General features: G+C 35.8%; 1 protein-coding gene across 2 annotated transcripts in view; it reads right to left on the bottom strand.

Annotated features, from left to right (window-relative positions):
* Positions 1 to 13,193, bottom strand: part of LRRTM4 (leucine rich repeat transmembrane neuronal 4) — a 794,625-nt gene that overhangs the window by 229,653 nt on the left and 551,779 nt on the right. The window lies entirely within an intron of this gene.

Raw genomic sequence — 13,193 nt, 5'->3', positions numbered from 1 at the left:
TACAAATAACTACTTAGTAATTTGAAAGATAATCAAATAAAAATTTCTGAGAAGACAGTTTTGTACAAAACAGCATGTACAAGATTAGACACGTACAAAAATTTCAATACAAAGTAATACGTATTGGTGGATAAATGTGTAGCAGTGGTTACAAATGTGGCAAACTCACAATCTTAAGTAATTATATTACCTTCCACCTCCCTTTTCTCATGCCTCAATTTTTGTTGTTTGCATAACAATATACCATCTAGATAAACGAACCAGAGATGGAGAAGAGAGAGAGGTATACGATTATTTACTATTATGCTAATAAATAATGAAAGTGCATTTTTTTTTGTCTAGGGAGAGAAACAATATAAATAGCTGAACTTTTGTGGTGAAGTGACTTTTACTACTTCACCATTTAAAACCCACGTATGTATTTATTTTTAAAATACAAATAAATGAAATAAATTTATAAGCAAATTCAGTAATATAATTGCAAATTTTGGTGAAATAAATTTTAATATAATATTAAATAAAATACTGTTTTAAAAATAGACAGAACATCTTAGGAATTAGAACAACTATTATGAAAGAAATTTCAAAGGGTATTACAGCTTACCTCATTCAACTCATTAAGATACAGATAATTGAAATGCTATTTGCACATTTCCAGAGCATTAAAAAGATGTTAAACTTTACATTTTTAAATGCCATCATGACTCAGAAGCCAAAAGTTGATGTAGAAAATTTTAAAATAGCATACTTCTACACACAAACACGTGCACCATCAGATCAGTCTCAATAAATCTCAATCATGATTATCAATGAACAAAAGGTAGAACTTTTTCTACCTTTTCAAAGTGTATATTAAGATAAATTATGCATAATGAATTTAGCTTTCATCTAAGAATTCAAAAATAATTCAATGTAATTAATTGATCAATAAATGAAAATTTTCAACTTAATGACCTTACTCAATGTAAAAAATGTATTGTAAAAATTTAATTTTTATTCCTGAAAGAGCAATGATTACTAAAAAAGTAAAAGTAAAATTAATATAACAATTTTATAGACTACAAACCAAGGGTCAACATTAAATTGTGATAAAATCCTAAATACTGTATTCTTAAGTAAATTGTGATTCTACTTAAGAAGGCATTACTATTAGTTATCATTGCTCTGGAACTATCTCCTTAGAAAAAAAGTGAAGGAAAATCTGAAAAAATGTATTGATCAAGTGATTAACTAAAACAGATTTCTCATCAGAAAATGGGCAAACCACATGATCAGGCAATATGTAATATAAACACCTTTGAAAAAATAATTGATTCTGAAATAATTTAAGAAATTCAAATTAATAAACAATGAAATTTATTTCTTCCTAGAGAATGAAAACATATTTAAAGATTCTTATAAGTATCATCTAAGCAGGAGCCAAGATGGCCGAATAGGAACAGCTCCAGTCTACAGCTCCCAGCGTGAGTGACGCAGAAGACGGGTGATTTCTGCATTTCCATCTGAGGTACCGGGTTCATCTTACTAGGAAGTGCCAGACAGTGGGCGCAGGTCAGTGGGTGTGCGCACCATGCGCGAGCCGAAGCAGGGCGAGGCATTGCCTCACTTGGAAAGCACAAGGGGTCAGGGAGTTCCCTTTCCTAGTCAAAGAAAGGGGTGATGGACGCACCTGGAAAATCAGGTCACTCCCACCCGAATACTGCGTTTTTCTGACAGACTTAAAAAACGGCGCACCACGAGATTATATCCCGCACCTGGCTCGGAGGGTCCTACACCCACGGAGTCTCGCTGATTGCTAGCACAGCAGTCTGAGATCAAACTGCAAGGCGACAGCGAGGCTGGGGGAGGGGCGCCCGCCATTGCCCAGGCTTGATTAGGTAAACAAGGCAGCCAGGAAGCTCAAACTGGGTGGAGCCCACCACAGCTCAGGGAGGCCTGCCTGCCTCTGTAGGCTCCACCTCTGGGGGCAGGGCACAGACAAACAAAAAGACAGCAGTAACCTCTGCAGACTTAAATGTCCCTGTCTGACAGCTTTGAAGAGAGCAGTGGTTCTCCCAGCACGCAGCTGGAGATCTGAGAACGGGCAGACTGCCTCCTCAAGTGGGTCCCTGACTCCTGACCCCTGAGCAGCCTAACTGGGAGGCACCCCCCAGCAGGGGCACACTGACATGTCACACGGCAGGGTATTCCAACAGACCTGCAGCTGAGGGTCCTGTCTGTTAGAAGGAAAACTGACAGAAAGGACATCCATGCCGAAAACCCATCTGTACATCACCATCATCAAAGACCAAAAGTAGATAAAACCACAAAGAGGGGGATAAAACAGAACAGAAAAACTGGAAACTCTAAAACGCAGAGCACCTCTCCTCCTCCAAAGGATTGCAGTTCCTCACCAGCAACGGAACAAAGCTGGATGGAGAATGACTTTGACGAGCTGAGAGAAGAAGGCTTCAGATGATCAAATTACTCTGAGCTACGGGAGGACATTCAAACCAAAGGCAAAGAAGTTGAAAACTTTGAAAACAATTTAGAAGAATGTATAACTAGAATAACCAATACAGAGAAGTGTTTAAAGGAGCTGATGGAGCTGAAAATCAAGGCTCGAGAACTACGTGAAGAATGCAGAAGCCTCAGGAGCTGATGCAATCAACTGGAAGAAAGGGTATCAGCAATGGAAGATGAAATGAATGACATGAAGTGAGAAGGGAAGTTTAGAGAAAAAAGAATAAAAAGAAATGAGCAAAGCCTCCAAGAAATATGGGACTATGTGAAAAGACCAAATCTACGTCTGATTGGTGTACCTGAAAGTGATGGGGAGAATGGAACCAAGTTGGAAAACACTCTGCAGGATATTATCCAGGAGAACTTCCCCAATCTAGAAAGGCAGGCCAACATTCTGATTCAGGAAATACAGGGAACGCCACAAAGATACTCCTCGAGAAAAGAAACTCCAAGACACATAATTGTCAGATTCACCAAAGTTGAAATGAAGGAAAAAATGTTAAGGGCAGCCAGAGAGAAAGGTCGGGTTACCCTCAAAGGGAAGACCATCAGACTAACAGCTGATCTCTCAGCAGAAACCCTACAAGCCAGAAGAGAGTGGGGGCCAATATTCAACATTCTTAAAGAAAAGAATTTTCAACCCAGAATTTTATATCCAGCCAAACTAAGCTTCATAACTGAAGGAGAAATAAAATACTTTACAGACAAGCAAATGCTGAGAGATTTTGTCACGACCAGGCCTGCCCTAAAAGAGCTCCTGAAGGAAGCGCTAAACATGGAAAGGAAAAACCGGTACCAGCCACTGCAAAATCATGCCAAAATGTAAAGACCATCGAGACTAGGAAGAAACTGCATCAACTAAAGAGCAAAATAACCAGCTGACATCATAATGACAGGATCACATTCACACATAACAATATTAACTTTAAATGTAAATGGACTAAATGCTCCAATTAAAAGACACAGACTGGCAAATTGGATAAAGAGTGAAGACCCATCAGTGTGCTGTATTCAGGAAACCCATCTCACGTGCAGATGCACACATAGGCTCAAAATAAAAGGATGGAGGAAAATCTACCAAGCCAATGGAAAACAAAAAAAGGCAGGGGTTGCAATCCTAGTCTCTGATAAAACAGACTTTAAACCAACAAAGATCAAAAGAGACAAAGAAGGCCATTACATAATGGTAAAGGGATCAATTCAACAAGAAGAGCTAACTATCCTAAATATATATGCACCCAATACAGGAGCACCCAGATTCATAAAGCAAGTCCTGAGTGACCTACAAAGAGACTTAGACTCCCACACATTAATAATGGGAGACTTTAACACCCCACTGTCAACATTAGACATATCAACGAGACAGAAAGTCAACAAGGATACCCAGGAATTGAACTCAGCTCTGCACCAAGCGGACCTAATAGACATCTACAGAACTCTCCACCCCAAGTCAACACAATATACATTTTTTTCAGCACCACACCACACCTATTCCAAAATTGACCACATACTTGGAAGTAAAGCTCTCCTCAGAAAATGTAAAAGAACAGAGATTATAATAAACTATATCTCAGACCATAGTGCAATCAAACTAGAACTCAGGATTAAGAATCTCACTCAAAACTGCTCAACTTCATGGAAACTGAACAACCTGCTCCTGAATGACTACTGGGTACATAACGAAATGAAGGCACAAATAAAGATGTTCTTTGAAACCAACGAGAACAAAGACACAACATACCAGAATCTCTGGGACGTATTCAAAGCAGTGTGTAGAGGGAAATTTATAGCACTAAATGCCCACAAGAGAAAGCAGGAAAGATCCAAAATTGACACCCTAACATCACAATTAAAAGAACTAGAAAAGCAAGAGCAAACACATTCAAAAGCTAGCAGAGGGCAAGAAATAACTAAAATCAGAGCAGAACTGAAGGAAATAGAGACACAAAAAACCCTTCAAAAAATTAATGAATCCAGGAGCTGGTTTTTTGAAAGGATCAACAAAATTGATAGACTGCTAGCAAGACTAATAAAGAAAAGAGAGAAGAATCAAATAGACGCAATAAAAAATGATAAAGGAGATATCAACACTGATCCCACAGAAATACAAACTACCATCAGAGAATACTACAAACACCTCTACACAAATAAACTAGAAAACCTACAAGAAATGGATAAATTCCTCAACAGATACACTCTCCCAAGACTAAACCAGGAAGAAGTTGAATGTCTGAATAGACCAATAACAGGCTCTGAAACTGTGGCAATAATCAATAGCTTACCAACCAAAAAGAGTCCAGGACCAGATGGATTCATAGCCGAATTCTGCCAGAGGTACAAGGAGGAACTGGTACCATTCCTTCTGAAACTATTCCAATCAATAGAAAAAGAGGGAATCCTCCCTAACTCATTTTATGAGGCCAGCATCATTCTGATACCAAAGCCGGGCAGAGACACAACAAAAAAAGAGAATTTTAGACCAATATCCTTGATGAACATTGATGCAAAAATCCTCAATAAAATACTGGCAAAACGAATCCAGCAGCACATCAAAAAGCTTATCCACCATGATCAAGTGGGCTTCATCCCTGGGATGCAAGGCTGGTTCAATATACGCAAATCAATAAATGTAATCCAGCATATAAACAGAGCCAAAGACAAAAACCACATGATTATCTCAATAGATGCAGAAAAAGCCTTTGACAAAATTCAACAACCCTGCATGCTAAAAACTCTCAATAAATTAGGTATTGATGAGACGTATTTCAAAATAATAAGAGCTATCTATGACAAACCCACAGCCAATATCATACTGAATGGGCAAAAACTGGAAGCATTCCCTTTGAAAACTGGCACAAGACAGGGATGCCCTCTCTCACCACTCCTATTCACATAGTGTTGGAAGTTCTGGCCAGGGCAATTAGGCAGGAGAAGGAAATAAAGGGTATTCAATTAGGAAAAGAGGAAATCAAATTGTCCCTGTTTGCAGATGACATGATTCTATATCTAGAAAATCCCATTGTCTCAGCCCAAAATCTCAAGCTGATAAGCAACTTCAGCAAAGTTTCAGGATACAAAATCAATGTACAAAAATCACAAGCATTCTTATACACCAACGACGACAAACAGAGAGCCAAATCATGAGTGAACTCCCATTCACAATTGCTTCAAAGAGAATAAAATACCTAGGAATCCACCTTACAAGGGATGTGAAGGACCTCTTCAAGGAGAACTACAAACCACTACTCAATGAAATAAAAGAGGATACAAACAAATGGAAGAACATTCCATGCTCATGGGTAGGAAGAATCAATATCATGCAAATGGCCATACTGTCCAACGTAATTGATAGATTCAATGCCATCCCCATCAAGCTACCAATGACTTTCTTCACAGAATTGGAAAAAACTACTTTAAAGTTCATATGGAACCAAAAAAGAGCCCACATCGCCAAGTCAATCCTAAGCCAAAAGAACAAAGCTGGAGGCATCACACTACCTGACTTCAAACTATACTACAAGGCTACAGTAACCAAAACAGCGTGGTACTGGTACCAAAACAGAGATTATAGATCAATGGAACAGAACAGAGCCCTCAGAAATAACGCCACATATCTACAACTATGTGATCTTTGACAGACCTGAGAAAAACAAGCAATGGGGAAAGGATTCCCTATTTAATAAATGGTGCTGGGAAAACTGGCTAGCCATATGGAGAAAGCTGAAACTGGATCCCTTCCTTACACCTTATACAAAAATCAATTCGAGATGGATTAAAGACTTACATATTAGACCTAAAACCATAAAAACCCTAGAAGAAAACCTAGGCATTACCATTCAGGACATAGGCATGGGCAAGGACTTCATGTCTAAAACACCAAAAGCAATGGCAACAAAAGACAAAATTGACAAATGGGATCTAATTAAACTAAAGAGCTTCTGCACAGCAAAAGAAACTACCATCACAGTGAACAGGCAACCTACAAAATGGGAGAAAATTTTCGCAACCTATTCATCGGACAAAGGGCTAATATCCAGAATCTACAATGAACTCAAACAAATTTACAAGAAAAAAACAAACAACCCCATCAAAAAGTGGGCAAAGGATATGAACAGACACTTCTCAAAAGAAGACATTTATGCAGCCAAAAAACACATGAACAAATGCTCATCATACCTGGCCATCAGAGAAATGCAAATCAAAACCACAATGAGATATCATCTCACACCAGTTAGAATGGCAATCATTAACAAGTCAGGAAACAACAGGTGCTGGAGAGGATGTGGAGAAATAGGAACACTTTTACCCTGTTGCTGGGACTGGAAACTAGTTCAACCATTGTGGAAGTCAGTGTGGCAATTCCTCAGGGATCTAGAACTAGAAATACCATTTGAACCAGGCATCCCATTTCTGGGTATATACCCAAAGGACTATAAATCATGCTGCTATAAAGACACATGCACACGTATGTTTATTGCGGCAGTATTCACAATAGCAAAGACTTGGAACCAACCCAAATGTCCAACAATGATAGACTGGATTAAGAAAATGTGGCACATATACACCATGGAATACTATGCAGCCACAAAAAATGATGAGTTCATGTCCTTTGTAGGGACATGGATGAAATTGGAAATCATCATTCTCAGTAAACTATTGCAAGAACAAAAAACCAAACACCACATATTCTCACTCATAGGTGGGAATTGAACAATGAGAACACATGGACACAGGAAGGGGAACATCACACTCTGGGGACTGTTGTGGGGTGGGGGGAGTGGGGAGGGATAGCACTGGGAGATATACCTAATGCTAGATGATGAGTTAGTGGGTGCAGTGCACCAGCATGGCACATGTATACATATGTAACTAACCTGCACAATGTGCACATGCACCCTAAAACTTAAAGTATAATAAAAAAAAAGAAAAAAAGTATAATCTAAGCTATAAAATAAAAATGTATAAGGGGAAATTTAGCTTTATGTTTTCAAAGCCTTAGGATTTTCATACTGTTTCATACTGCTTTTCCATATTTCAGACATATTACAGGGACATTCTCATGAATATTGGTCCCCTGACATATTGTTTATAACAGTGAAAAATATAAACAATGTAAATATCTAATAATAGCAAGAAGTTTGTACCATAGGTTAATGGCAGATAAACATTTAAGGAAGTATTTTTAGTAAGAGAGTATTACCATAATTATATAATTTTAAAAATTTCATTTTTATATTAATATTTACATTTCTGAAAGTATATTACACAAAACATGTCGTATTTTAATAATGAATATTTTTATTGCCTACTGTATTACAAATTATGCTTTTCATTAAATTTATATACAATCAGAAATATATTATCAAATTTTAATAAGACAAATAACTTTCAGTGATAGACATCAAATGAATCTTCATAGAAGTAGTCAGAATTCATTTGGAATTTTAAAATAAAAATGAGCCTAAACCCCTATGAGCCAAACAAAATGAATGTTTGTAGCTGTGACCCTAATAGCACTTCACTTTAGTTGGAGGTAGACGGGGGATAGTGTTATGTGTTGTTTGGAGAATACTGTTAACATTTTAAGCAATAAAAAAATCAACTCTTCAGATATGCAAGACTTTATTAGTTGTCTATAGTGTCTGTTTTGTTGAGTGTAACTAGCCTCTGTTTCATTGAATGTAACTTGAAATTTGTGGAGGAAATAATTTTACAGATAAATTCAGGTCTACCATACAGAGTATTCCTATACTATCAAAAGTCAGAGCAGCTGAAATGTCCTCTGATTCTTCTGCATCATCCTCCAACAAAAGTGTTGAAATTTACCAATTGTTTTTTTCCTGTTCCTAAGTAAAGCTCAATAATTCTACAGGGGTCTGTACTCCCTGTCATATATTCAAATTGTTTGACATATTGAAAACTGAAATAAAATTATGCTTTTAGAATTGAGTAATGCATATATTACAAAACATGAAAGATCTAAAATTAATAATCTAATCTTCCTTACTTTAGGAAATTAAAAAAATAAGAGCAATTTAAGCTTAAATCAAGCAGAAGAACAGAAACAATTAAAACTGGAACAGAAATCAATAAATTTGAAAATGGGAAAACAGAAAATCAATGAAATAAAAAACAATTTATAATAATAAAGAGAGAGAGATAGAAGACAAAATTATCAATACCAGATATAAAAACTAGGCCCTTTGTACTTTTCCCATGGACATTAAAATAATAACAAAAGAGTACAACAAACAACTCTATACCCACAAATTTAATAATTTAGGTAAAATTAATACAATTCCTTGAAAATATAAATGCCCAAAATTCAAACAAAGAAAAATAGATAATCTGATTAAGCCCATATCTATTAATGAAATTGAATAAATGATTAATAACCTTCCAACCTTCCAAAAAATGAAGCATCAGGTCCAGGTAGTTTCATTGGTGAATTCTACCAAACATTTAAGTAGGAAATGATACCAATTTTCCAGGATCTGTTTCAGAAAATACATACAGAGGACAAACTTCCTACCACATTCTATGAGGTCAGCATTGCCCTACCAGCAAAAACAAATTAAGATATTATAGAAGAGTGAATGTAAACTACAGACCAATATCTCTCATGAACATAGATGCAAACAATCCTCAACAAAATATTAGCAAATTGAATTCAACAATGTGTAGAAAGAATTATACACCATCATCAAGTAGGATTTATTTCAGCTAGGCAAGGTTGATTCAAAATATGAAAATCAATTTATGTTATACGCCACATCAACAGGGTAAAAAAGAATCATATGATTATATTAATTGATATATTTGATGAGCAGAAACATCTTTAATTTCTAAACATTTAACTTTGGACGATGTAACAAAAACTATTTTATTGTTTTGGGACCTAAAGTAAATACATACTTGCATATTTAACTCTTACAATTATTATTGTTTACAGGTTAAAAAAACAGTATTCAAAACTGACTTAGCTTGATTTTAGCTGAATTCACATTGAGTAATTCTTGGTTCTACTACTTACACTTTTCACTAGGCATTTCAAATAAACACTGTAACATGTTCTAACTGTAAAATACACAGTACTTGAAAACAAATTTATATAAATGAAACTATTTCATAAAATGTCACAATTACATAAGTTATATGTGCTCATTTAGGACAATTAAAAACTATGCAAATGAAAGTACTAATTATCATCCTTATAGGTATATCAATAAAGTGAAAATCGAGTATCTAAATTTGCCTTTGTACACCCTCATAATAACTGTAGGGGTTGATTGGAGCCAGGTACTCACTGGCCAGCTTCAAAAACAAATTGCAAAGAGATTTCCCAACATCTACTCTGGTGGCAAGAGTTGGCTACAAATCGTTCCTATCATATGACAACAATTTTAGGAAAGATGAAATCTATACTAGTATAGACAAAGGATTTTAAAGCATAGGCTATAATTCCCAAACCAACTCCCCTAAAAGGTTTTATAGTAAATGGCAATAAATACTTTGAACACTGGAACATAACAATGAATTGCAAACAAAAAGAAAAGTGAAAGAGGAAGAAAAGAAATGGAGGGGAGGAGAAAGGAGGAATTCTAGTATCAGGTGAAATAGGAGAAGGAGGTAGAGGAGAAGAATGGGGAAAAGGAGGAGCAGGGAGCAAAGGAGGAAGTGGGAGAGAAAGAAAAGAGAGACAGCAAGAAGGGGGTTAGGAGTAATTACATGTATTTTTTGGTGTGTTGTGTGTTTTTGCTCTAGACTCTGACCTCATATTTACAGTTTACTTAGTAATATAAGAAAAAAATATTGAATCCTTTTCAGAAAATTTCAAACATGCATAAGGCTCTTTCACTTCTAAAAAATAACTACGCAAGCAAACAAACACAAGCAAGAAGAAAATCCCTCAATTCTCCGTTTCCCATTGTAACTTAATTCTCTCCATCCTTTGTAAGTAATTTCTTGGAAAAATTATCACCTTCTTGTCTTCCGTTCACTTCTTCATCTTATTAGAATCTTGTTTAATCAAATTGGCTGTCCCAAAAATACTAGTGTCATGCTTTTAATGACAATCTAATTACCAATTCCAACATGATCTTTTGCATTTCTTATACAACATTGTACAGTGGTTGACACTGCCAATTAACCCTCTTTGGGGATTCTTAATAACATTCTCTGTGGATTTTGCTTCTACCTCTCTGACGACTTTTCAGATTGCTTGTATTGCCTTCATTGTTCATCTGGGTCCTTAAATATTTTCTTAAGGTACCCATTCAGCCCTCTCAATTTTTATTCTCACATATTTTCTTGTATAATAGTATTACTATATTTTTAGCTTTTAAAACTGCCAAATCACCTATCAAATAAATAAATTTGTACTTAATCAGGCTCCTAAGTCACTATTTCCATCACATAACATCACATGTTTACTGTCTTGTAGCTGTTTCTACCTGTTATGCCTTACTATGTTTCTCCTTTCAGAATAAGTGCATTCCCTTGCTTTTTTTTTTTTTTTATTCTTAGGAGAGGCACTACCATTTACCTATTCAACTAAATGAGTAATTGTGGATTTATTCCAGACACCTCCCTGAGTTTCGTGCTCAGTCAGAAAGTGCTAGAAATTGTATGGAAATAGTTCTCTGACCTAATCTTCTCTAGCTGCCTAGTCATTATCAGTTGAGATACTAATAACACTATATACAGTTCCACTCACCAATCTATTGTGCATAACATTGGAGTAGATCTTTCTATATTGCAATTTTGATCATGTCACTTCCAACATACGGTCACTGAGTGATCCTCCTCCCAGGGCCTACAGAGCAAGTTTAATCTCCTTAGTATTGTTGAAATGTGGGCTTGGGGCTTTTTTAACCTGCTGCATACCTCCCTGTTTCAAGTCTTCTAAAATAAACTTCCCATCAATTATTCTATATGCCACCACATACAATAAATTTGTAATTCATCAGCCTTGCCATATGTATAAAAATGTGTGCTCTCAACGCACGAGGATTCCTCTTCTTGAAATGCCCTTTTTCTTCAGCTATGTATATAGTTTTGTCAAATTCTTACACATTCTTTGCAGCTCAGATTTCATTTATTTTTCTTTGAGAAGCAGTTATTCCCATTAGTATTTAATTATTATTTTGCTTTGCTTTTTTTTTAAATCACAACTTGTAAATACTCATGCTATAATACTCCTTCCATTCTCCCTCTGGCTAATGGGCTTGAAGTGAACAGACACTATGTCTTACTTGTGCCTCTGTTTCCAGCTGCTAGCTCAGTTCCCAATGCATTACAGTTGGTTGACAAATATAAAGACAAATGAACATTATTGTTCATCTCCTCATTTTATTAAAAAGGCAAAAATGGATGATAAAAAGATTAAAGGTATAAGTAAGCAAAATGATACTTCATTCATTCATTATTCAATTATATCACGCAGATCTATCTGTGATTAACATTTTGGTGCATATGCAAGCATTTACTTATGCAAAGCCTACACAGGAAAAAAAAGTAGCTTACAAGACATTCATAAAATCTGTTTAATTCAGTAATGATAATCAAATTAGTGTAAATTAAAACAACATTGGAAATTCTTTTTTAAAAAAACAAATCTGGCAATGAGTCTAAAAATCTCACAATATATAGGGTTGGTAAAATGTAAATACAAAAGTGTGTATGTGTGTGTGTGTGTATATATATATATATATACATACATATATATGTAGTAAAATCCCATTAATTTTCTTTCTTTTGCATTCCCTTTTCTCTCTCTGCTGCCTCTATATCTATGTATCTATCCATCTACCTATCTATTTGTATTCTCACATTGTATGTATATTGAAAATAATATCTCTTCAACAGCTAGGCTAGTCATTCTCAATAACTTTTCTTTAATCCACTGCTCATTTTGCTTTTTAGCTAACTATTCTGTTTGGGGTTAGGCAGAAGAGAAGAGGGAAATGTATGGTGGAAGGAAGAGAGGACAGGTGAAGAAAAGATAATTGAGGAGCACATGATGTCTAGTAAATCCACACTCTCTGGTAAGGATCCTTACTCTCCGAAACTACCCTTCTCTTAGTCCAGGCTCTTGTCCAGTCTTTCAGAGTTCAAAGACTTCTCGTGTTCAGCAAAGCATTTAAAGTGGATCCCCCTTTCTCATTGATTTGTGGCTTCCTTTTAAAGATTTCACAGTCCCAGAGCTTTGTTGTCAATGTATTAAATAAAACCTAGCTCCTCCGTCAGTGCCTAGGGATTTGTCAATTACCTTGCAGTCATTTAGCCTTTACTAATTGCAAAATAAAGAGACCGCTGCCCTTATTGGCCTCCCAAAAGGCTTTCCTCTCCTCTACATACTACTTTCAAGGTTGTATTACTCTCTATTTCACTTTTTAAAGTTGAAGAAATTCAATTTTTTAGAACTCAGAAACATGTTTAAAGCTTTTTGTCCTCCTTAAAGACACCCTTCTCCTTGTCAGGAATCTCCACCACACAGCTAATTAGTCTCTTGGGCAGATTGGTCAGGTTGCCCAAGGAGTAATAGCATAGACCTTGTTTCTTTCCTAGTCATTCTGGAAATTAAACTTTATTCTATCTTGTATAAGTTCTAGTAACTTTTTTATCTATCTCATTTTTTATTTTCTGTTCTTTCTGTTACTAGCTGGTGACGGACATGGAGACGGAAAAAT

Source organism: Pan troglodytes, chromosome 12 (assembly GCF_028858775.2).
Source record: "Pan troglodytes isolate AG18354 chromosome 12, NHGRI_mPanTro3-v2.0_pri, whole genome shotgun sequence".
Lineage (NCBI taxonomy): Eukaryota > Metazoa > Chordata > Mammalia > Primates > Hominidae > Pan > Pan troglodytes.
Note: the sequence above shows the minus strand (reverse complement) of the source record. Positions and strands in the feature narration are given on the sequence as shown.